The sequence below is a fragment of the Oncorhynchus mykiss genome, chromosome 1 (genome assembly GCF_057628025.1).
Source record: "Oncorhynchus mykiss isolate SJ-2025 chromosome 1, ASM5762802v1, whole genome shotgun sequence".
NCBI lineage: Eukaryota > Metazoa > Chordata > Actinopteri > Salmoniformes > Salmonidae > Oncorhynchus > Oncorhynchus mykiss.
In genome coordinates, this window is record NC_143022.1 from 51,707,966 (window position 1) to 51,733,810 (window position 25,845).

Here is a 25,845-nt window from a genome sequence, read left to right on the forward strand (position 1 = left end):
CAAGCACGGTGGTGGCTGCATCATGTTATGGGTATGCTTGTCATCGGCAAGGACTAAGGAGTTTTTTTGGGGATAAAAATAAACGGAATAGAGCTAAGCACAGACAAAATCCTAGAGGAAAATCTGGTTGTCTGCTTTCCAACAGACACTGGGAGACAAATTCACCTTTCAGCAGGAAAATAACCTAAAACACAAGGCCAAATATACAATAGAGTTGCTTACCAGGTCGACATTGAATGTTCCTGAGTGGCCTAGTTAGATTTAAGCCAACTTAAGTTAAAACTCTATGGCGAAACTTGAAAATGGCTATCTACCAATGATCAACAACCAACTTGACAGAGCATGAATACTTTTTAAAAGAATGTGCAAATATTGTACAATCCAGGTGTGCAAAGCCTTTAGACTCACAGCTGTAATCGCTGCCAAAGGTGATTCTAACATAGCAAGGCTGTGAATACTTAAGCAAATTAGATATTTTCAATAAATGTGCAAACATTTCTAAAAACATGTTTTCACTATGTCATTATGGGGTATTGTGTGTAGATGGGTGAGGAAAACATATTTAATCAAGTTATAATTCAGGCTGTAACAACAAAATGTGGAATAAATCAAGGGGTATGAATGATTTCTGAATTCACTGTAAGTTGACCTAAGAGTTGTGCAAAGTTGGTAGAAACATATTTAAAATGATTCACAGCTGTAATGGCTGCTTAAGGTCAAGTATTACTCTGGGGTGTGAAGACATAGTGCCGTGAAAAAGTATTTGCCCCCTTACGGACTTTCTCTATTTTCTGTCAAGATGGCACCGGAGAACAAGGCTAACCAATTGTGGATTTATGCGTGTTTTGTTTGCAACTTATTTTTAACTCAACCTGCATGGACAGTGCCTTGCGAAAGTATTCGGCCCCCTTGAACTTTGCGACCTTTTGCCACATTTCAGGCTTCAAACATAAAGATATAAAACTGTATTTTTTTGTGAAGAATCAACAACAAGTGGGACACAATCATGAAGTGGAACAACATTTATTGGATATTTCAAACTTTTTTAACAAATCAAAAACTGAAAAATTGGGCGTGCAAAATTATTCAGCCCCCTTAAGTTAATACTTTGTAGCGCCACCTTTTGCTGCGATTACAGCTGTAAGTCGCTTGGGGTATGTCTCTATCAGTTTTGCACATCGAGAGACTGAAATTTTTTCCCCATTCCTCCTTGCAAAACAGCTCGAGCTCAGTGAGGTTGGATGGAGAGCATTTGTGAACAGCAGTTTTCAGTTCTTTCCACAGATTCTCGATTGGATTCAGGTCTGGACTTTGACTTGGCCATTCTAACACCTGGATATGTTTATTTTTGAACCATTCCATTGTAGATTTTGCTTTATGTTTTGGATCATTGTCTTGTTGGAAGACAAATCTCTGTCCCAGTCTCAGGTCTTTTGCAGACTCCATCAGGTTTTCTTCCAGAATGGTCCTGTATTTGGCTCCATCCATCTTCCCATCAATTTTAACCATCTTCCCTGTCCCTGCTGAAGAAAAGCAGGCCCAAACCATGATGCTGCCACCACTATGTTTGACAGTGGGGATGGTGTGTTCAGCTGTGTTGCTTTTACGCCAAACATAACGTTTTGCATTGTTGCCAAAAAGTTCAATTTTGGTTTCATCTGACCAGAGCACCTTCTTCCACATGTTTGGTGTGTCTCCCAGGTGGCTTGTGGCAAACTTTAAACAACACTTTTTATGGATATCTTTAAGAAATGGCTTTCTTCTTGCCACTCTTCCATAAAGGCCAGATTTGTGCAATATACGACTGATTGTTGTCCTATGGACAGAGTCTCCCACCTCAGCTGTAGATCTCTGCAGTTCATCCAGAGTGATCATGGGCCTCTTGGCTGCATCTCTGATCAGTCTTCTCCTTGTATGAGCTGAAAGTTTAGAGGGACGGCCAGGTCTTGGTAGATTTGCAGTGGTCTGATACTCCTTCCATTTCAATATTATCGCTTGCACAGTGCTCCTTAGGATGTTTAAAGCTTGGAAAATCTTTTTGTATCCGAATCCGGCTTTAAACTTCTTCACAACAGTATCTCGGACCTGCCTGGTGTGTTCCTTGTTCTTCATGATGCTCTCTGCGCTTTTAACGGACCTCTGAGACTATCACAGTGCAGGTGCATTTATACAGAGACTTGATTACACACAGGTGGATTGTATTTATCATCATTAGTCATTTAGGTCAACATTGGATCATTCAGAGATCCTCACTGAACTTCTGGAGAGAGTTTGCTGCACTAAAAGTAAAGGGGCTGAATAATTTTGCACGCCCAATTTTTCAGTTTTTGATTTGTTAAAAAAGTTTGAAATATCCAATAAATGTCGTTCCACTTCATGATTGTGTCCCACTTGTTGTTGATTCTTCACAAAAAAATACAGTTTTATATCTTTATGTTTGAAGCCTGAAATGTGGCAAAAGGTCGCAAAGTTCAAGGGGGCCGAATACTTTCGCAAGGCACTGTACATATTACCTAGATTAACCGGTACCCCACTGTGTATAGTCTCACTATTGTTAATTTACTGCTGCTCTTTAATTACTTGTTACTTTTATTTCTTATTCTTACTCATATTTTTAACTGCATTGTTGACTAGGGGCTTGTAAGTAAGTATTTCACTGTAAGGTCTACCTGTTGTATTCGGCACATGTGACTAATACAATTTGATTTGATTCATGCTTGAAAACCCACAAACGTTGGGAGTTAAAGCAGTTCTGCATGGAAGAGTGGGCCAAAATTTCTCCACGGTGACGTGAGAGACTTAACACCTACAGTAAGTGTTTGGTTGGAGTCATTGCTGCTAAGGGTGACACAACCATCTGAGTGTAGGGTGGCAATTACTTTTTTCACAAAGGGGCATTGGGTGTTGCATAACTTTGTTTATTAAATAAGTATGCAATTGATGTGTTATTTGTTCACTCAGGTTCCCTGAGTTATCTAATATTAGGTTTTGGTTGAAAATCTAATAACATTCAGTAGAAAAAAATATGCAAAAGTAGAAAAAATTAGTCATTCAAATGAGACCAAGATGCAGCGTGAGGTGGGTTACTCATATTCTTTAATGTTAACCAGGAAATACAAGAGAGAGAACCAATGAAACGTACAGCCTTGTAGGGCTCAACAGCAACAATACAAGAACAAGATCCCACAACATAGGTGGGAAAAAGGCTACCAAAGTTTGATTCCCAATCAGAGACAACGACAGACAGCTGCCTCTGATTGGGAACCACACTCGGCCAAACACAAAGAAATACAACAGACAATGCCCACCCAAATCACACCCTGACCAAACCAAATAGAGACATAAAAAGGCTCTAAGGTCAGGGCGTGACAAAGGGGTACAAAAACTTTTTCACAGTACTATACGCAATTAAGGCATCTTTATTATTATTTATTTTTTTATTGGTTGAAAATGTATTTAATTTTTTTTTCACTTTGAAAATATGGAGTATGTTGTGTAGATCAGTAGGTAAAAAAATCTAATTTAATCCAATTTTAAGGCAAGAAAATGTGAAGACTGTGCAAGGGGTGTGTAGACTTTCACTAGCGACTGACTGTACATGTTTCCTGCTCCATGACATGACCTGTATGCACAAGCCATGTTGGTAGAGGACAGGCATATATGGAGGGTTGGTTACATAGTACTATACTTTAGATTAGCCTACCAGTATATGAATTTGCTTCCCTTGCCTGCAGTCACAATTTCTATGAGGACAGACAAATGTTAAGCTCTACAAGTCAACCATGTCACACACTCACACTACGTATGAGTCAGCTCCGTTACACTGTATGTCCTACACATAGTCACACGTGTTGAGTTCCATGAAAGGCGTTGTCACTAAATACTGAGTTCTATGAGAGTCAGCCCGGTCACACATGTTGACTTGCATGACAGTTAATCCCCACTTTAAATTAGACTGTATGGCATTCAGCCCTAATTTGAGATCTATAAATTGGTTGATATAAGGTCAATCACACATGTTAAGTGTGAACATTTCCCTGTGAACATTTAAGCATTGTGTTTTTGTTGTGTAGACACACCAACTGCTCTCTCCACACTCCAACTGACCTGAGGAGTCTGGAACATCTCTACTCAGCCAGCAATAATATCTGGGAGACATGGATTTATTTGAATGGCTTTATGAAAAATAATTCTTGGGTCCGTCCCAAGAGCCATGGACTATATCAAAAATAGTACACTATATAGGGAATAGGGTGCCATATGGGACACAACCCTCATTTCCATGGTCAATGCCACTTCTGTCTGTAGCAGTATAATCGATTTAGTAAAGTTTTGCGTGATTCAATTGAAAACACAGTTGGAGAAGGAGCACAGCCAATACGGCCCGTTTCACACAATACATCAATGTTTGCCACAATAACACCATTGAGCAGACTCAACTATATTATATTGATCAAAATCAATGGTATCTTGTCATCGTTTCATCTTCTACCATAGCTTTGAAGTCCAGCAGACAGTAATTTAATGGGAGGGTGATAAGTCTGTCTTACCTGGTTGGATGTGGGTGTCCTGAAGGAAATATCTCAGAGCTTTTTCGTAATTGTTTTGATTTTCCAGAGCATGGCCAACATTGTTCCATAGCTTGGCATTGTTCTTGTTGACCTGAGGGGAGACGATGCAATCAATAGAAAATAAAAAATAATTACAAGCTCCATTTCTTTGTCTTTCTCAATATAATTACAATATACTGTGTATTTATGTTGTAATTATATTGTATTACAAAGAAGATTGATGAACTCTGTGGCGGTCATTACATTTTGTCAGACAGTTATTGTCATGCAAAACACTGACGGTCTCAAATTATGTCTCTGTAATCTAGCATGGGTAGGATGGTCATCTGAATCAGGGTTAGTTTGGCAGCTGGGGTGAAAGAGGAGCGATTACGATAGAGGAAACCAAGTCTAGATTTAACTTTAAGCCTGCACTTTTGATATGTGCTGAGAGAAGGACAGTGCTCCCAAGTACTAAACCCTCAGAGGTAGTAATAACACCTGTGGGAAGAGGGGCATTCTTCTTACCAAACTACATGACCTTTGTTTTGGAGGTGTTCAGAACAAGGTTAAGGGTAGAGAAAGCTTGTTGGACAATAAGAAAGCTTTGTTGTAGCGTAGATGTAGAGCATTTAACACATATCCGGGGAGGGGCCAGCTGAGTATAAGACTGTATCATCTGCATATAAATGGATGAGAGAGCTTCCTACTGCCTGAGCTATGTTGTTGATGTAAATTGAGAAGAGCATGGGGCCTAGGATTGAGCCTTGGGGTACTCCCTTGGTGACAGGCAGTGGCTTAGACAGCAGATTTTCTGACTTTATACACTGCAATCTTTGAGAGAGGTAGTTAGCAAACCAGGCCAAGGACCCCTCAGAGACACCAATACTCCTTAGGCGGCCCACAAGAATGGAATTGTCTACCGTATCAAAATAGCAGCACAATATTGTGACATCATTGAGGACCTTTAAGGTTGCAGTGACACATCCATAACCTGAGTGGAAACCAGATTGCATACCAGGGAGAACACTTTTCATAAACAGGGCAAAATAGAAATATAACATTTAGGATCAGCTTGATCTCCCCCTTTAAATAAAGGATGAACAGTGGCTGCCTTCCAAGCAATGGGAACCTCCCCAGAAAGGAGCGACAAGTTAAAAAGTTTGGAGATAGGCTTGGCGATGATAGGGGCAGCAACCTTAAAGAATAAAGGGTCTAAACCATCTGACCCAGATGTTTTTTTGAGGTCAAGTTTAAGGAGCTCCTTTAGCACCTCGGACTCAGTGACTGCCTGGAGGGAGAAATGTTGTAGCGTGGCAGGGGGGGAAAAAAGGGAGAAGCATCGGGGATAGTCGCATTAGAAGGGGTGGGAGATAAGGAAATGTTGGGCGGGAAGGGAGGCATGGCTGAGTCAAATAGGAATCCTGACTTAATGAAGTGGTGATTAAAGACCTCAGCCATGTGCTTCTTGTCAGTAACAACCACATAATCAACATTAAGGGACATGGGCAGCTATGAGGAGGAGGGTTATTCTCCAGGTCTTTAGCCGTTTTCCAGAACTTCTTGGGGTTAGACCCACAGAGAAAGAATGGCTCCTTAAAGTAACTAACTTTGGCCTTCCGGATAGCCTGAGTGCACTTATTTCTCATTTGCCTGAACGAGAGCCAGTCAGCGTGTGCCAAGCCTTTCGCCAAATGCAATTCTTGAGGTGAAGTAACTCTGCAAGATCACGGTCAAACCAGAGGCTGAACTTATTTTTAATTCTCATTTTCTTTATGGGGGCGTGTTTGTTAACAATACCATTGAAAATATTAAAGAAGAAGCTCCAAGCGTCTTCGACAGAGGGGATAAAGCTGATTCTATGCCATTTTACAGATTAACACAACATGGGTTGACCTATTACTCTGTTATGCCATAGGCTGTAGGCTTGTTCATTTAGCAGACAAGATATGCTTATAAGTCCCGTGTCATTATTTTATATTATGAAGAATATAATTGAATTTATCTGAATAAAATAGGATATTTTTCCCACTCCGGACCAAATGAGCATGTGAAGTCTATGTTGAGAGTAAAAGTGGTCATTTGAAACAGGTCCTATACACTGCGCTAGATGTATAGTTATTTGGCAACTTTAGTTGTTAATGATACAAACCTTAGAATGTCTTAAATTAAAACATATGGGCTGCATGATGCGACTGAAGGCTATTGATGATTTGAGAAAGTCAGGCGACACACACTGTTCTCTCATCAAGTGATCGTATTATCACCCATCAGACTATTCTCAATGTACTACTATCTTTACTAATATGTTAAAAAGAGATTGTCTGGCCTCCCGGGTGGCGCAGTGGTTAAGGGCGCTGTACTGCAGCGCCAGCTGTGCCATCAGAGTCCCTGGGTTCGCGCCCAGGCTCTGTCGTAACCGGCCGCGACCGGGAGGTCCGTGGGGCGACGCACAATTAACCTAGCGTCGCCCGGGTTAGGGAGGGCTTGGTCGGTAGGGGTGTGGCGGGCTGGGCGCAGCGTACGCTAACCAAAGTGTTTCCTCCGGCGCATTGGTGCGGCTGGCTTCCGGGTTGGATGTGCGCTGTGCTAAGAAGCTTGGTTGGGTTGTGTATCGGAGGACGCATGACTTTCAACCTTCGTCTCTCCCGGGCCTGGGAGTTGTAGCGATGAGACAAGATAGTAGCTACTACAACAAATGGATACCACGAAATTGGGGAGAAAAAGGGGTAAAAAATTTTTTTTTTTTAAAAAGAGTGTCTGCCTATGCACTTCCAATAGCAAATAGCTTTCATGCAGTAGCTTTCATGCATGTTGTTCGTTACTCCGGTTATTTCACAAGCATCAACCACTGTTTGAGGAGCATGCAGCATTGAGCGACAGGTGATTTTCCACCCAAACTGTATCCTCTGGGCTTCCCAACCCTGTACCTGCAGCTACCCAGTGCTTAATTTGGGAAACCAAGTGAAATCTGTTTTGTGAACGTAACATGTTTTCATGACACAACCTTTCATTCAACTGTTGACAGCTCCTCTTTCTGCGCGCTTAAGAAAGGGGAAGACGCACAGTGGTGAGATATTATGTAACTAAATGTAGCCTAATGTGTCACCTTATTAATTATGCAATTATTTAAAAAAAAAAATCCCTATTACTAGGCTATTCAAAATCAAATACAAATTCACTATTGTAGTCTAACTCTGTAAGCTGCCCTGCACAATCAATGAACCAACAGCATTGCCTAGGACTATACGTTCTCTCCCAGAATCATGAATATAAAGAAAGAAAGAAATACAACTGAATGTGTTTAGCTTAAAAAAAATGGTTCAACATTTTTTGGGGGGGAACAACGGACCATAAGAACAATCGGAGAGTTTATTTTAAATGAGGCCAAGTATGAGGAGATCAGGATGGCATACTTTCAGGGCAGAGGAAGTGTGTATTCAGATTTCCAGTCCCAGTTTCTGTTGAAGGTCTTGACTGTGTGTGTGGTGAGGAGCACTCCAATCATCAGCCAGGAAATTTTCTTCATGTGTCTGGTCAATAAAAGGGAAAAAGTAAAAAAGACACATTTTGATTCTGTTAAAAGACTGTAAATCACCCAAATAATACCCCCCAAATTGATAATGCTGTCTAGTTCGTACAATTTTGTTTGAAATTGTGGCTGAAGAGAGACACTGAGGGCTCGTTTCCTGGACACAGATTAAAAGGTCAGTTTTTCTTGTTTTGTATCATATTATACAACAGCTGACGAAACTAACACTGTAAAAGTGTGACAAAATTTGACAGGGGCCATGCAAAATTCTGCATTATCGCGGCCACCGTTTGATCAGTGTTATTTCCAGATAGTTGCTGGAATCTACAAAGGACCTTATAATTAGCCTGTTTGCATGGGCGGGAGTTTCGGCTTGCCTGGTGACACCACCAGGCAGAAAATTAGTTAATACGCTGAATATACCTTCTTTAACGTGTCTCCTTCCCTTCATCTACACTGATTTAAAGTGGATTTTACAAGTAACATCAATTAGGAATCATAGCTTTCACCTGGTCAGTCTATGTCAAGGAAAGAGCAGGTGTTCTTAATGTTTTGTGTACTCAGTGTAGACGAATAACAAAGGTTCCAAACCTTTCTGCCAATAGCATCCCATTCAGACCACTCCCAGACAGTTGCAGCTAAATTCTTGGAAGAGACATTTTTTCCATTTTAATGGACAACTATTACAGTAACTTCATTGTTACCCAGAAATGGTTTGATATTGATATACAGCACAAACGACTGCATTGGGTCTTTAAGCCTAGTCTTGGATAATTGAAAGTGCTTCTTAGTCCAAGACTAAGTTTATTATCAGTTTCCGGTATACCGCCCCTGAGAGTGGTCCATTGTTAAAGTGCTTATTTTATGCTTTGGAGATGTTTAATACCCCATTACACCCTATGGGAGTTTGTGTTGGAAGGTTACTACTCACTCCAAATGGCCCCAGATGCATTTGTGTCATCTTTGGTCATTGTTGTAAAGACAACACAAACAGATCTGGGACCAAGCTAACTACTGTACTACCCACCCTTTGTGGGGGGACAATCCTGAAGCCGTGTGCCACGAGAACACAGAATCCCATACTGGGGACATAGAGCACCCATTCTGCAGTGAACAAAACATTAGGAACACCTTCCTAATATTGAGTTGCACCCCCCTTTGACCTGAGAACAATTCATAGGGGCATGGACTCTACAAGGTGTCAAAAGTGTTCCACAGGGATGCTGGACCATGTTGACTCCAATGTTTCCCACACTTGTGCCAAGATTTCTGGATGTCCTTTGGTTGGTGGACCATTCTTGATACACACGGGAAACTGTTGAGTGTGAAAACCCCAGCAGCGTTGCAGTTGTTGACACACTCAGACCGGTGCGCCTGACACCTACTACCATAGCCCGTTCAAAGGCACTTAAATATTTTGTCTTGCCCATTCATCCTCTGAATGACACATACACGCAATCCATGTTACAATTGTCTCGGGGCTTAAAAATAACAATATAACCTGCCTCCATCTACACTGATTGAAGTGGATTTAACAGGTGGCATAGCATAAGGGATCATAGCTTTCACCTGGTCAGTCTGTTATGGAAAGAGTTTTGAACACTCAAAGATTTAGCTGTTGGGACTCATATACTCAGTACACACACAATATCAGTTGAACACTTTACATTACATGTTAGCATACATACATACAAGGCAAGCTAGAGTTTTCCCAACTATATGCTATAGTTCGTTATAAGTGACCATTTCAGGTTGATCGGAGGACACCAAGACAAGCATGTTAGAAGAGTGACTTATCAGTTCGCACACCATATCAGCAGAGCACTCTCCCTTGCATTACCAGTCAGCATATCTACATGATAGATTAAAGAGATCCCTTTTGTATATTTTTTAGACAGCAGTTCTGAAAGTAGCGCTCCCGAGCCAAAAGTGGTCCCTGAAGATTGAGCACCATGTTACATATGCGCAGATACAGTATGTGCCCCACGGCATTGCTCTCTCCCGCTCTGCTGTGTGTGCCTCTTGCTAGACGTCACTCAAATGGCGAGGGGCTGAAGCTCACTGGTACAACTCAAATTGATATGGGGCCGGCACGCACGGGAGGAAAATGAAGGAGAAATGGCGCAGCACAGCTTCCAGAAAAACAGTCGCCTTCAAACTAGGGATTTCGTGGCTAATTGAGGTAAGACTTATTCTGCTTATCGATGCATGTATGAACTTCATTGACACATCCAGCCCAAAGCGGAAGGATTAACAGATCATTAGTAGTCACCAAAGTTCCCGGAGTACGGCTTTAAGCAAGGTTAAATTTGCCTGGCGTGCATGTCACTCTCACTTCCTTATCTTTTATTTGTTATGAATACAGAATCATTTTCATTGGAAACCTAGGAGATGTTTTAAAGCTTTGCACTGCTTGTGAACTAGGGGGAAAACAATGGGCACAGAGAAACACTTGGCAGGGAATGCAATGCATGTTACTTTAATTGCCTCATGCCCTCAAGAAAGGAAGAAGAAATGTGGTCCTCTGTAGTGCAGTTGGTAGAGCATGGTGCTTGCAACGCCAGGATAGTGGGTTTAGTTCCCGGGACCACCCATATGTAAAATGTATACACGCATGAACGTAAGTCGCTTTGGATAAAAGCATCTGCTAAATGGCATATATAAGAAATGCAAATCAGACATGACATAATGAGTTGTTAGCCGTAGCATTTACTACAAATGCCTAAGCCTAGAGGTACTAGCCTAGAGGAATAGGTGTGCAGTATGCAATTCAATGACTGACTGCCAAGTTCGAAGTTAATGTCACTTGTGAAATGCCTTTCTTGCAAGCTCTTAACCCAACAATGCAGTAATCCAATGACTGAATGTCATATTGAGTTCAGCAGTTTAAAAGTGAGATTGTGTGACTGTGAAATTCAGCAGTGCGTTATGTTAAATGGTTAGCTAACCACAAAATAACCAGGGGTGTCAAACATAATGTCCACAGGCAGTTTGCCTGCCTGCTTTCTGATTTAACGTGGCCCCCATTTGAACTCTCAATAACTAGCTTGACAGAGTATTTTAAAATCAGATTTTAGAAGTACAAAAAGGCAGCAAAATGTGGTTTACAATGAAGCAATAGCTTCAGTGGACTCTGAACTTGTCTAGCTACGAGTTATGAATTTGGAGAGGATTAGGCATATATCAGGATAACCTTGTATTGTAAACTGTAAAAGATCAAACGTTACGTTGTGGTACCATTTCAGGCACAGGCATCTGCCAACCTTGCAGCTTCTGCTCCACGAAAGCAGTGCACAATTTGGCACGCAAGGAATCTTTACTTGGACCTCATGTCTCTCACGCAGCCTGTGTGCCAGACTCATGATGAAGTCTCTTCTGGTCTCATGGGTGTTGTTCATGCACTGCTTGAACAACACGTGTGCGTGTTGTAAAACACAGCAACAGGCCAGCGGCAAGTTCCTCCTTTCAGCTAGTACAGCTGTGCCATCTGATCAGAAACATCACCCGAAACCTGCTCACCCGCTGCCCGATGTGGCTCCTTTCCCAGATATGGAAAGCCATTCAGTATCAATCAGAATAATAATCATCATAGATGTCATGATCTATTTCTTCTCTGCCATCCGAGTCGTTGTTATTCAGATCTTGTAGCAACACTAACACAGCATGTGCATCCATTCGTCTTGGTCCCATTGTAAATTATGCACGCTCACTGTGTAGCTTACTCCAAGTCGGCCTAGAGTAGACTAATGAAACTGCTTGGATTTGGTGGACTGGTTTCGGGTACAACGTTTTGAGATTATAATTAGAATAGATTTAATACAATAGGCCTGAATACAATGGCCGCCCTGTTCTTCATTCACAATTGGTGATTACATAATTATGCATTGTTCATTTCAACTATCGGAGAAGGAGCGGAGCAGGCTGGGGAAGATCATTCAGAAAAGTGACATGCCCTCCTAAAACTGGTTATAACTCCAGTTCTGTTTGCGATATTAAGATTCTAACAATGACAATGTGTTGTATAGACTTATATAGGAAAAGCGAAGGACAAGGGGGACATTACTTTGCCATTGTTAGAGTAATTAAACATTTAAATTCGTTTTGAGACATGTTACACTCCGCCATTCTAGTGTTAATATACACAATCACAAATAAACCCGTTCATATTTTGTTTAGGAAGGTCATAAAAAAAACAATGCAATTTATTTAAAGCGAACAGATTGAGTTGTATTTATCTGAGATTCGTAGCTGCGCCATGCCAATGAAATCAACTTGTTCGTTTAGCAGACATCAGTCCTACCACAGAGTACAGTATATAAATATGAGATGAGTAATGTAGGGTATGTAAACATTATATCAAGTGGCATTGTTTAAAGTGGCTAGTGATACATTTTTACATCAATTTCCATTATTAAAGTGGCTGGAGTTGAGTCAGTATGTTGGCAGCAGCCACTCAATGTTAGTGGTGGCTGTTTAACAGTCTGATGGCCTTGAGATAGAAGCTGTTTTTCAGTGAAGGACATTTCTAAGTGACGCCAAACCTTTGAACGGTAGTGTACAAAATGCCCAAGTGGGGACCTGGATGGTAAGATAAATCAACATAACATTCATGTAAGAAATGTAAAAAATATAGAATGAAAATGTGAAAAAAATCATTATTTTGATTCTATGATTTTTGTTAATTTATTGGTAAGAATGTTCAAGGATGCAGTTTTGAAATGTAATGTTTAAGAAAACTCCTACTGTATTTTGCACTGTTCAGGAAAAACGACTGACTACGTGTCCATAAAACCAGGGTCCAGTCTACTCACTAGAGTCCCTAGAATACAAAACAGGTGAGTAAAAAACAGAGGTCATACGAAGTGTTGCGGGACTTTGATTTTTAAAATATCACAAAAACCCAAACCCATAACCCTTCTACTTTCAGTCCAAAAACCCAAGTCCAAGATGGAAACATAGATTCATTGTGACCAGGGTGAGTTGAAGAAAAGCGCTGTAATCACCATGATAACCATTGATAGGCTATAGGTGTAAGTGGGCTGGTGAACTCTAACCTACGGCATCATGATGTTACTAGAATACTGCCTCAAATAAATACACTGCTCAAAACAATAAAGGGAACACTTAAACAACACAATGTAACTCCAAGTCAATCACACTTCTGTGAAATCAAACTGTCCACTTAGGAAGCAACACTGATTGACAATACATTTCACATGCTGTTGTGCAAATGGAATAGACAACAGGTGGAAATTATAAGCAATTAGCAAGACATCCCCAATAAAGGAGTGGTTCAGCAGGTGGTGACCACAGACCACTTCTCAGTTCCTATGCTTCCTGGCTGATGTTTAGGTCACTTTTGAATGCTGGCAGTGCTTTCACTCTAGTGGTAGCATGAGACGGAGTCTACAACCCACACAAGTGGCTCAGGTAGTGCAGCTCATCCAGGATGGCACATCAATGCGAGCTGTGGCAAGAAGGTTTGCTGTGTCTGTTAGCGTAGTGTCCAGAGCATGGAGGCGCTACCAGGAGACAGGCCAGTACATCAGGAGACGTGGATGAAGCCAACAACCCAGCAGCAGGACCGCTACCTCCGCATTTGTGCAAGGAGGAGCAGGAGGAGCACTGCCAGAGCCCTGCAAAATGACCTCCAGCAGGCCACAAATGTGCATGTGTCTGCTCAAAAGGTTAGAAACAGACTCCATGAGGGTGGTTTGAGGGCCCGACGTCCACAGGTGGGGGTTGTGCTTACAGCCCAACACCGTGCAGGACGTTTGGCATTTGCCAGAGAACACCAAGATTGGCAAATTCGCCACTGGCGCCCTGTGCTCTTCACAGATGAAAGCAGGTTCACACTGAGCACATGTGACAGTCTGGAGACGCCGTGGAGAACGTTCTGCTGCCTGCAACATCCTCCAGCATGAACGTTTTGGCGGTGGGTCAGTCATGGTGTGGGGTGGCATTTATTTGGGGGGCCACACAGCTCTCCATGTGCTCGCCAGAGGTAGCCTGACTGCCATTAGGTACCGAGATGAGATCCTCAGACCCCTTGTGAGACCATATGCTGGTGCGGTTGGCCCTGGGTTCCTCCTAATGCAAGTCAATGCTAGGCCTCGTGGCTGGAGTGTGTCAGCAGTTCCTGCAAAAGGAAGGCATTGATGCTATGGACTGGCCCGCCCGTTCCCGAGACCTGAATCCAAATGAGCACATCTGGAACATCATGTCTCGCTCCATCCACCAACACCACATTGCACCACAGATTGTCCAGGAGTTGGTGGATGCTTTAGTCCAGGTCTGGGAGGAAGATCCCTCAGGAGACCATCCGCCACCTCATCAGGAGCATGTCCAGGCGTTGTAGGGAGGTCATACAGGCACGTGGAGGCCACACACACTACTGAGCCTCATTTTGACTTGTTTTAAGGACATTACATCAAAGTTGGATCAGCCTGTAGTGTGGTTTTCCACTTTAATTTTGAGTGTGACTCCAAATCCAGACCTCCATGGGTTTATAAATTTGATTTCCATTGATAATTTGTGTGATTTTGTTTACATTCAACTATGTAAAGAAAAGTATTTAATAAGAATATTTCATTCATTCAGATCTAGGATGTGTTATTTTAGTGTTCCCTTTATTTTTTGGAGCAATGTATACACACACACACACACACACACACACACACACACACACACACACACACACACACAAACACACATTTTTAATTTATTTTTAATTTAACCTTAATTTTACTAGGCTTGTCAGTTAAGAACAAATTCTTATTTACAATGACGGCCTACACCGGTCAAAACTGGACGATTCTGGGCCAATAGTGCACCGCCCTATGGGAGTCCCAATCATGAACTGTAACCTAGTAAAATCGTTGAAATTGTTGCATGTTGAGTTTATATAATTTATATATTTGTACAGTGTATTTGATTTGTCTAGCCAAAATGCTAGACCTGATGCATGTTAAATAAATAATAAAATTCACCAATTTACACACAATTAAAAACATTCAATATAATTTTGGTAAACTCCTCCAGCATATATTTGGGCTTGTGTTTTAGGTTATTTTCCTGTAGAAAGGTGAATTTGTATCCCAGTGTCTGTTGGAAAGCAGACTGAACCAGATTTTCCTCTAGGATTTTGCCTATTCTGTTTATTTTTATTTAAAAAAAAGGGAGTCCTTGCTGATGACAAGCATACCCATAACATGATGCAGCCACTATCATGCTTGAAAATATGAAGAGTGGTACTTCGTGTTGTGTTGGATTTACCCCAAACATAACACTTTGTGTTCAGGACATTTCTTTTTTCAGTTTTACTTTAGTGCCTTGTTGCAAACAGGATGCATGCTTTGGAATATTTTTTATTTCGTACAGGCTTCCTTCTTTTCACTCTGTCAATTAGGTTAGTATTGTGGAGAAACTACAATGTTGTTAATCCATCCTCTGTTTCTCCTATCAAAGCCATTAAACTCTTAACTGTTTTAAAAAGTCACCATTGGCCTCATGGTGAAATCCCAGAGCGGTTTCCTTCCTCTCCGGCAACGGAGTTAGGAAGGACGCCTGTATCTTTGTCGTGACTTGGTGTATTGATACACCATCCAAAGTGTAATTAATAACTTTACCATGCTCAAAGGGATATTCAATGTACAGTGGGGCAAAAAAGTATTTAGTCAGCCACCAATTGTGCAAGTTCTCCCACTTAAAAAGACGAGAGAGGCCTGTAATTTATCATAGGTACACTTCAACTATGACAGACAAAATGAGAAAAAAAATCCAGAAAATCACATTGTAGGATTTTTTATGAATTTATTTGGTCACCTACAAACAAGCAAGATTTCTGGCTCTCAGAGACCTGTAACTTCTTCTTTAAGAGGCTCCTCTGTCCTCCACTCGTTACCTGTATTAATGGCACCTGTTTGAACTTGTTATCAGTATAAAAGACACCGGTCCACAACCCCAAACAGTCACACTCCAAACTCCACTATGGCCAAGACCTAAGAGCTGTCAAAGGACACCAGAAACAAAATTGCAGACCTGCACCAGGCTGGGAAGACTGAATCTGCGATAGGTAAGCAGCTTGGTTTGAAGAAATCAACTGTGGGAGCAATTATTATGAAATGGAAGACATACAAGACCACTGAATCTCCCTCGATCTGGGGCTCCACGTAAGATCTCACCCCGTGGGGTCAAAATGATCACAAGAACGGGGAGCAAAAATCATGCTGGAAACATCATGCTTTGGAGCTGTTTTTCTGCAAATGGACCAGGACGACTTATCCGTGTAAAGGAAAGAATGAATGGGGCCATGTATCGTGAGATTTTGAGAGAAAACCTCCTTCCATCAGCAAGGGCATTGAAGATTAAACGTGGCTGGGTCTTTCAGCATGACAATGATCCCAAACACACCGCCCGGGCAATGAAGGAGTGGCTTCGTAAGAAGCATTTCAAGGTCCTGGAGTGGCCTAGCCAGTCTCCAGATCTCAACCCCATAGAAAATCTTTGGAGGGAGTTGAAAGCCAAAACATCACTGCTCTAGAGGAGATCTGCATGGAGGAATGGTCCAAAATACCAGCAACAGTGTGTGAAAACCTTGTGAAGACTTACAGAAAACGTTTGACCTCTGTCATTGCCAACAAAGGGTATATAACAAAGTATTGAGAAACTTTTGTTATTGACCAAATACTTATTTTCCACCATAATTTTCAAATAAATTCATAAAAAAATCCTACAGTGTGATTTTCTGGATTTTTTTTTCTCATTTTGTCTGTCATAGTTGAAGTTTACCTATGATGAAAATTACAGGCCTCATCTTTTTAAGTGGGAGAACTTGCACAATTGGTGGCTGACTAAATACTTTTTTGCCCCACTGTATGTGTTTTACCCATGCTCCAATAGGTGTCATTCTTGCCAAAGAATCTGTGTTTGAAATTCACTACTCGACTGAGGGACCTTACAGATCATTTAAGGACATTTTTACTCCTGAACTTATTTAGGCCTGGGGTTGAATACTTATTGACTAAAGACATTTCAGCTTCTCATTTTTAATTAATTTGTAAACTTAAAAAAAAAACATAATTCCACTTTGACATTATGGGGTATTGTGTGTAGGCCAGTGACACAAAATCGCAATTTAAATACATTTTAAACGCATACTGTAACACAAGAAAATGTGGAAAAAGTCAAGTGGTGTGAATACTTTCGGAAAGCATTGTGTAAATACTACAGACCCTAGTGAGTTACCCAAACCCACTTTTACTTCCGCACCTAGAAAAGTTAATCTAAACAAATATGTATTTCATATCACGGGTACAGTATATACATACAGTACCAGTCAAAAGTTTGGACACCTACTCAATCCAGGGTTTTTCTTTATTTAAAATGATTTTCTACATTGTAGAAAAAAGTGAAGACATCAACGGTATGAAATAACACATATGGAAACATGTAGTAACCAAAACACATTCTTTGCTCATTGCAAAATAAGCTTGAAAATCTGGAACATTAGTTGAATATCAATGGAAAAAGTGTTCGAAATCGAACCGTTGGTAGTAGACTACAATCTACAACACCGCTGATAACTAACACTGGCCAACAACACAACAGCTCATTCAAGTTGCACAACTTTTAGGACTAGGGGGTTTCCCCACACCCAGATGAAGCCTATTCCTGGACAAAAAAGCACTTTCAAATTGAGATTCAACTGAAAGTGTGCAGGACTTAAAAGTAGGCTATTAATCTGGTTCTGGAAACCCAGCCTATCATGGAGAACTCAACAGTTCTAATCCCATATTAGGAAAGATTGATTATGAATGTTCTAGTTCCAGACTGCTAAGAATTACTCAGATGTTCCACACTATCATGACGCCTCAAGTGTTGAGATAAATTATAGCCTGGATTCTAACTAAAACTGGCATTTTATGTCATTTGCACTACTGTCAGGACAAACATTCTATATCTAAAGGAAACAACCATAAATGGCAACTCAAGTAGTATTATTTGGAAGATGCTATATAAAGCACAGCAACACTCCGTCAATGTAGCCAAAACAATAATGTTTCCTGTTGGTCTAAAATGAGTAGGCTATGGGGGATTTCTGCAGGGGGGATTAACTAAAATAACTTGTAATAATTGCCAAATCAAATAGGACATACAGTGGGGAGAGCAAGTATTTGATAACCTGCAAAATCGGCAGTGTTTCCTACTTACAAAGCATGTAGAGGTCTGTATTTTTATCATAGGTACACTTCAACTGTGAGAGACGGAATCTAAAACAAAAATCCAGAAAATCACATTGTATTATTTTTAAGTAATTCATTTGCATGACATAAGTATTTGATACATCAGAAAAGCAGAACTTAATATTTGGTACAGAGATCATACGTTTCCTGTAGTTCTTGACCAGGTTTGCACACACTGCAGCAGGGATTTTGGCCCACTCCTCCATACAGACCTTCTCCAGATCCTTCAGGTTTCGGGGCTGTCGCTGGGCAATACAGACTTTCAGCTCCCTCCAAATATGTTCTATTGGGTTCAGGTCAGGAGACTAGCTAGGCCACTCCAGGACCTTGAGATGCTTCTTACGGAGCCACTACGTAGTTTCCCTGGCTGTGTGTTTCGGGTTGTTGTCATGCTGGAAGACCTAGCCACGACCCATCTTCAATGCTCTTACTGAGGGAAGGAGGTTGTTGGCCAAGATCTCGCGATACATGGCCCCATCCATCCTCCCCTCAATACGGTGCAGTCGTCCTGTCCACTTTGCAGAAAAGCATCCCCAAAGAATGATGTTTCCACCTTCATGCTTCACGGTTGGGATGGTGTTCGTGGGGTTGTACTCCTCCTTCTTCCTCCAAACACGCCGAGTGGAGTTGAGACAAAAATAGAGCTTTTTGATCTCATCAGACCACATGACCTTCTCCCATTCCTCCTCTGGATCATCCAGATGGTCATTGGCAAACTTCAGACGGGCCTGGACATGCGCTGGCTTGAGCAGGGGGATCTTGCGTGTGCTGCAGGATTTTAATCCATGGCGCGTAGTGTGTTACTAATGGTTTTCTTTGAGACTGTGGTCCCAGCTCTCTTCAGGCCATTGACCAGGTCCTGCCGTGTAGTTCTGGGCTGATCCCTCACCTTCCTCATGATCATTGAAGAGGTGAGATCTTGCATGGAGCCCCAGACCGAGGGTGATTGACCGTCATCTTGAACTTCTTCCATTTTCTAATAATTGCGCCAACAGTTGTTGCCTTCTCATCAAGCTGCTTGCCTATTGTCCTGTAGCCCATCCCAGCCTTATGGAGGTCTACAATTTTAACCCTGATGTTCTTACACAGCTCTCTGGTCTTGGCCATTGTGGAGAGGTTGGAGTCTGTTCGATTGAGTGTGTGGACAGGTGTCTTTTATACAGGTAACGAGTTCAAACAGGTGCAGTTAATACAGGTAATGAGTGGAGAACAGGAGGACTTCTTAATTAAAGAAAAACAAACAGGTCTGTGAGAGCTGGAATTCTTACTGGTTGGTAGGTGATCAAATACTTATGTCATGCAATAAAATGCAAATTAATTACTTAAATCACACAATGTGATTTTCTGGATTTTTGTTTTAGATTCCGTCTCTCACAGTTGAAGTGTACCTATGATAAAAATTACAGACCTCTACATGCTTTGTAAGTAGGAAAAGCTGCAAAATCGGCAGTGTATCAAATACTTGTTCTCCCCACTGTATGCACGCACCACTTTTCTGTTATTTATTTTATACGTTTTTGAAACAAGTATTTTTTATTTTTTTTCACTTCACCAATTTTGAATATTTTGTGTATGTCCATTGCATGAAATCCAAATAAAAATCCATTTAAATTACAGGTTGTAATGCAACAAAATAGGATGAAGTTCTGGGATTTGTCCCCTGGGAAAGATCGAACAGCGGACATATGGAGAGAGGAGGCGAAACAGAATATTGTGTTGTAGGACAGCTGAGCTGACACGACTCTCAGTTGATACCGTTTCCACAGTAACATGACATGACAAAACGTTGAAACTAAGTTGCAAGCTACTTTCGTAGCAAGGTGTTGTTGAACAAGTTTCTTATGAAACACATTCCAGACACTGGAATCTTGCTATCTTGACATAACTGATTTGACAGAGAAATATCAGCTAGATAGGATAGGCCGCTGCAGCTATCATCAAGCTATGCTAGCTAGCTGTTGTCAGCTTGGCTAAGTACAAGGTCAGTGCAGGAATCGTCAAGAAAATGATGAACACGCTTCAAAGGAGCGTTTTGACAGATGTCACGTCTATGCTAATATGGCAAAACATTTGCTACCTAGCTAACCAACAACTGTAACAATGTATTTGAGAGACGAGCTGATTGTGCAAATGTATTTGTTTTTAAATAAACATTGCAGATGAAATGTAGTTTATATGTTGTCAACAATCGAAGTTAACCCTGTCTGTTTGCCACATAGTTGCGCACACGTCAGTTTTGTTGCTAAACAGTCAACCCATCTTTAGAACTGAATTAGCTGACCATCCTGAGATGGCAAGTCAATCAGGAGGGGAGAAAGTCCTCAACATCAAAACTTTTGTTCTCTCCATAGCAAAACTAGCTTAGCTTACCTCACTGTACTCATTATTGGCCTTGTTTGTGATTGAATGGCAAAGACAAACCCAAGAAACACCAACATCAAACCACACCCCCAAGACAATTGTAGTTTGCCTTCAGTCATAGCCGTTAGCATTTCTTAATGATCATTGATGAAAAATGAGGCCAAATCAGGAAGTGCAGTCGCCCTATAACATTATAAATGATCATTTGTGGTGGTCTTTGTCTCATAGGGAGGGTAAAAGCAACATTGTGAGGAAGTTCACTGACACGTATTGAGTCACAGAGAGAAAACAGTGAGGAGAAAGAAGTCATGGGTCTGTTACACAATATACACTCCTCCCATCCATTTCTCTTCCTCTATCTATGGGCAGGCAGAGGATACAGTAGTAGATTCAGGGCAGGCATCCACACTGCTGAACTTTCCAATGCACAAAATCTGCCAAGCAGGGTCATTCAGAAGAGAACATTAGTTGTGCTGAGCCAGGCTGAGGATACGGAGAAATGCTATCTGTTGGGACAAAATATTAAAACATCCCAGGTCTCTAGTTGTATGTTGGACAGAATTTGAATCGTCTTGAAACAAGGCCAAATCTTTACTTTATAAACACAGCAGGGTTATGTCTTAGGCAGAGGCGAGTGAAACCCAACATCAAGAGGTCATCATTCACTTTACAAGCAGAGTGAGTCAAATGTTTGTCTTCAATATGGGAATTCCACACTGCTGGTTTGAGGTCTTTGGTGTGCCTATAGATATGAGGTTTACAAACAATTTAAGGTCACAACTGGCAAACTTCAGGTCAGACAAAACAAACCATACTAGTGCAGACAAAACAAACAACACAAGCAGAAATATTCCACAACTTTCCGCACCACATAAGAATATCCATGTCAGCTGCCAAACGCACATAGAAAAATAAATGTCATCTGATCTGGCAAAACCACAACTAAAGCACTGACACGTTTAACAAACCACAAACTCTCACTACACTCACCATGAGGACGGTCTGGCGGAGGAGTTTGAGTGGCGCAGGCTGCGATAGGCCAGCAGGCCCAGGAGGCTGTAGAAGGCCAGGGTGGCAAGGTTCCTCAGGTCCAGAGGGCTCTCCACCAGAGGAATGGTCCCCATTGTCCAGTCACAGCACAGCTCTGATGGGTTGAGAAGGAGCCAGGCGTTCACTGGCAGTAGGTTGTTGAAAGTCAGCTGCCTGGCCAGAGTGTGGCTGACTGCCGCAGGGTTGTCAAACCTGGAGAGGGAGGAGAAAGAACGAAAGGGAGAGAGAGAATGGGTGAACAAAAATCCTAATGACAAAAAAATGGGGTTACAGTAGGTGAAGGGGAGAGGGGGTTACAGTAGGTGAAGGGGAGAGGGGGTGAGTCAGGCTCACCGCCCGCTGGTTTGTCAAACCTGGGGAGGCAGGGAGAGAGAAGAGAAGAGAAGAGGAGAGAACCATGGAGAGAACCATGGAGAGAAGGAGAGAACCATGGAGAGAAGGAGAGAACCATGGAGAGAGTCAGAAAGAGAGAACCATGGAGAGAGTCAGAAAGAGAGAACCATGGAGAGAGTCAGAAAGAGAGAACCATGGAGAGAGTCAGAAAGAGGGTGAGTGGATAATTGACAAGTTGGGTTAATAAATCTTGGATGGTAAATGGAAGAGAGCGAAAGAGGGGGAGAGAGAGGGTGAGTGGACAATTAATACAAGTTGGGTTGTCAAACATGGTGAAGGAGGAGGTGATAGAGAAAGACAAATGTCAGGTGAATAAGGAAAGGGAGTAGAGTGGAACAGGCACAAAGAGGGTGAGTGGAGGCATACGCATGACTAGACCAGGAGGGTGTGGACGAGAGGAGTAAATGAGAAGATGTTTTTTTTTTTCTGAGAACCAATTTGTGCCAATTCAGCACTTATTAGCACTCAAGAAACATGCTTGCACAAATACTGTATGCTACCGTCATCTTTGTAGAGCCTCCACTACCTCCTATTTATCCTTTTCCCTTATAACTTTGAATGGACTGGCATTCATGACTCACATTCTTCAGGACCATGAGCATTATATAGTGTGTCACAAATGGCTCCCAATTTCCAATGTAGTGCACTACTTTTCACCAGGGCCCATAGGGCTTTGGTCAAAAGTAGTGCATTATATAGGGAATTGGGTGCCATTTGTGATGGGGCCTCCATGGCTCTGAGGAGCACCATTCAGACGTAATCTGTAAGGGTTAAACCAATTACTGCTAGCTCCCACACATACATATTGTGATTATCCAAATATGCACCATTGTTATGTCTGGGAACTGGTTATTTTTCTGCTAACACTAATTATGCGATACAATCTGGAGACTGCCAGTTGATTAATTGATGAAGAATTTTAATAGAAACTAATCTTTAGGAATGTTATCTGCATGATGCCATCAAATGCCATCAGGTTGTTTATGTCTGTGATTGGAGATTAATAAAAAATGTCATGTTAAAATGTTCCCGAGTTCTTCTGACTCCCTGACCTTGTTTAGGCTAATACCTGGAACCCAAAACAATATTTCACATTCTATTGGGGAATTATAGAATCTGATCATCCAGGACTTAGTTTCTAGATATGTCTGCAACATATCCATCAATGCGGGTTCTATTTCCCAATACTTTTAACAACCGCTGCGCCTCCCTAAAAAAATACCCCAGTCACAGGGCCACAGTGACTAACCTCTCAAGCTGTGAAATACAAGACACATTTCACTGCATAGATGACCAATTACATAGGCTAGGACCCCAACCCCATACATGGTTTAATGTACACTGGACGGTAACCTCTTTGTAACATGTTGTAACCTTTACATTATGCAAGACATGTTTCATGTACAGCCGACCACTGACATAGGATAAGGTCCAATCCCCACGCATATTAACAAATACTGCAAGGATACAATTTATGTCTCTGCATTTGAAGTTTGAAGATAATTGACATCAGGTTATTGTTAGCTTATTGCAATTGCTTGGAGTTTCCGGGTACAGTAGCTAGCTCCTCTCAAATACAAGGAAATAGACCTAACTACTACAAAGCTGGGTGGTTAGCACTTTGTACTCAGTATCCTTTTAAAATACACTGGACAGTTGTAACCGCTTGTAACCATTAGGGAAAAGTGAAAACCAGGCCACGCCTGTTCTATGCTAATGGTCCTCTGGAATGGGGTCCTGGTAACTTTCCCAGATGTGGAGAACAATGTTTTAGCGAATGTCGGCACATTGGCGCCATGACATAGGAATGTTTTCCACCACCACAAAGCACAGCTCAAACCTGTTAGGTCTGTAATTACTATACTCACCAAAAAGATGCCGGTGACATTATGTTCACACTGCAATGCAATTTATTTTGTTTTTAAGACAAATTGCGCAATCAAATGATGGATAATAGATCTGATATAAATGAGTTTGTCCTCTAGCCATGTGTGAATTATGCCCTTGTTCGTGTTCCATTTCCACTTGACTTGTGGCTGTTGGTTTCACCACTAAGAAAGCAGTCATCAGAAGAGCCTGTATGTCTGCTCCATGCTATCACGGGAACTGCAACAACAGCCCTTCAAACCACAAAGAAAATATTTTGCCGCCTTGAAAATGCAGGTCCAATATGTATTTGGTTGCTCAATCGATCTTGTAAACAAGATTTATTTCTCACAGTATCTAGGCCTACACTTTTAAGGGCGAACAATGTTCATTGATTGGGTAACAGAAAATGTACTGTTCCAAGTGGCAGGGCTACAATGAGCAGAACAAAGAATCTAGATTTCCCGGGTCATGGCTTCAATAGAAAAAATAATTGTATGTTGCCACGGAAACACATCCACGGCTCCACCCACCTGGTAAAGACGGGAAGCTGTGATTGGATGACCTGTACCCTGATGATGACCAGCAGCAAGGTGCTGATGATGAGGATTACGAGCTTGAGGAGTGTCTGCAGGACGGCGTAGGGGAAACCATCTTTACCCCTCAGCACCTGGAGCAGCATGGGTAGTGTGTGTGGCGGGGGGGAGAGGAGAGAAAGAGAAATAATTAACTGACTGATCAGTAAAATGGGAATCATGATGGGGTGAGGCCAGTTGTGTACTTTAGCTTTTTCATTCCAGTCTAGTCAACCTCCGGTTGAGAAACACTGATAATTTACAGTGCATTCGGAAAGTATTCAGACCCCTTGACTTTTCCACATTTTGATACGTTACAGCCTTATTCTAAAATGGATTATAGTTTTTGTTCCTATCAATCTACACACAACACCCCATTACGACAAAGCAAAAACAAGATTTTAGAAATTTTAGCAAAAAAAAACAAAAAACTGAAATATCACATTTACATAAGTAATCAGACCCTTTACTCTGTACTTTGTTGAAGCACCTTTGACATAAATTACAGCCTCAAATCTTCTTGGGTATGGCACTACAAGCTTGGCACACCTGTATTTGGGGAGTTTCTCACATTATTCTCTGCAGATCCTCTCAAGCTCTGTCAGGTTGGGTGGGGAGCGTCGCTGCACAGCTATTTTAAGGTCTCTCCAGAGTTGTTAGATCGGGTTCTAGTCCGGGCTCTGGCTGGACCACTCAAGGACATTCAGAGACTTGTCCCAAAGCCACTCCTGCGTTTTCTTGTCTGTGTGCTTAGGCTCATTTTCCTGTTGGAAGGTGAACCTTTGCCAAAGTCTGGGGTCCTAAGCTCTCTGGAGCAGGTTTTCATCAAGGATCTCTCTGTACTTTGCTCCGTTCAGCTTTCAGCATGACGCTGCCACCACCATGCTTCACTGTAGGGATGGTGCCAGGTTTCCTCCACATGTGACGCTTGGCATTCAGGCCAAATATTTCAATCCTGGATTCATCAGACCAGAGAATCTTGTTTCTCATGATCAGAGTCCTTCAGGTGCCTTTTGGCAAACTCCAAGCAGGCTGTCATATGCCATCTACTGAGGAGTGGCTTCTGTCTGGCCACTCTACCACAAAGGCCTGATTGGTGGAGTGCTGCAGAGATGGTTGTCCTTCTGGAAGGTTCACCCAAATCTACAGAGGAACTCTGGAGCTCTGTCAGTGACCATCGGGTTCTTGGTCACCTCCCTGATCACGGCCCTTCTCCACAGATTGCTCAGTTTGGCCGGGCGGCCAACTCTAAGAAGAGTCTTGGTGGTTCCAAA

The 25,845-nt window shown here is 41.8% G+C and overlaps 1 pseudogene across 1 annotated transcript in view; it reads right to left on the reverse strand.

Annotated features, from left to right (window-relative positions):
• Positions 1–25,845, reverse strand: part of LOC110532387 (protein O-mannosyl-transferase TMTC3-like) — a 62,955-nt pseudogene that overhangs the window by 19,740 nt on the left and 17,370 nt on the right. Inside the window, exons 6-12 of the transcript XR_016495662.1 lie at positions 24,530–24,730; positions 21,687–21,929; positions 12,977–12,999; positions 11,366–11,401; positions 9,095–9,210; positions 7,967–8,073; positions 4,551–4,662 (exon numbers count right to left, since the gene is read on the reverse strand). The product of XR_016495662.1 is annotated as a protein O-mannosyl-transferase TMTC3-like (transcript). The remainder of the gene's footprint in view (positions 1–4,550; positions 4,663–7,966; positions 8,074–9,094; positions 9,211–11,365; positions 11,402–12,976; positions 13,000–21,686; positions 21,930–24,529; positions 24,731–25,845) is intronic.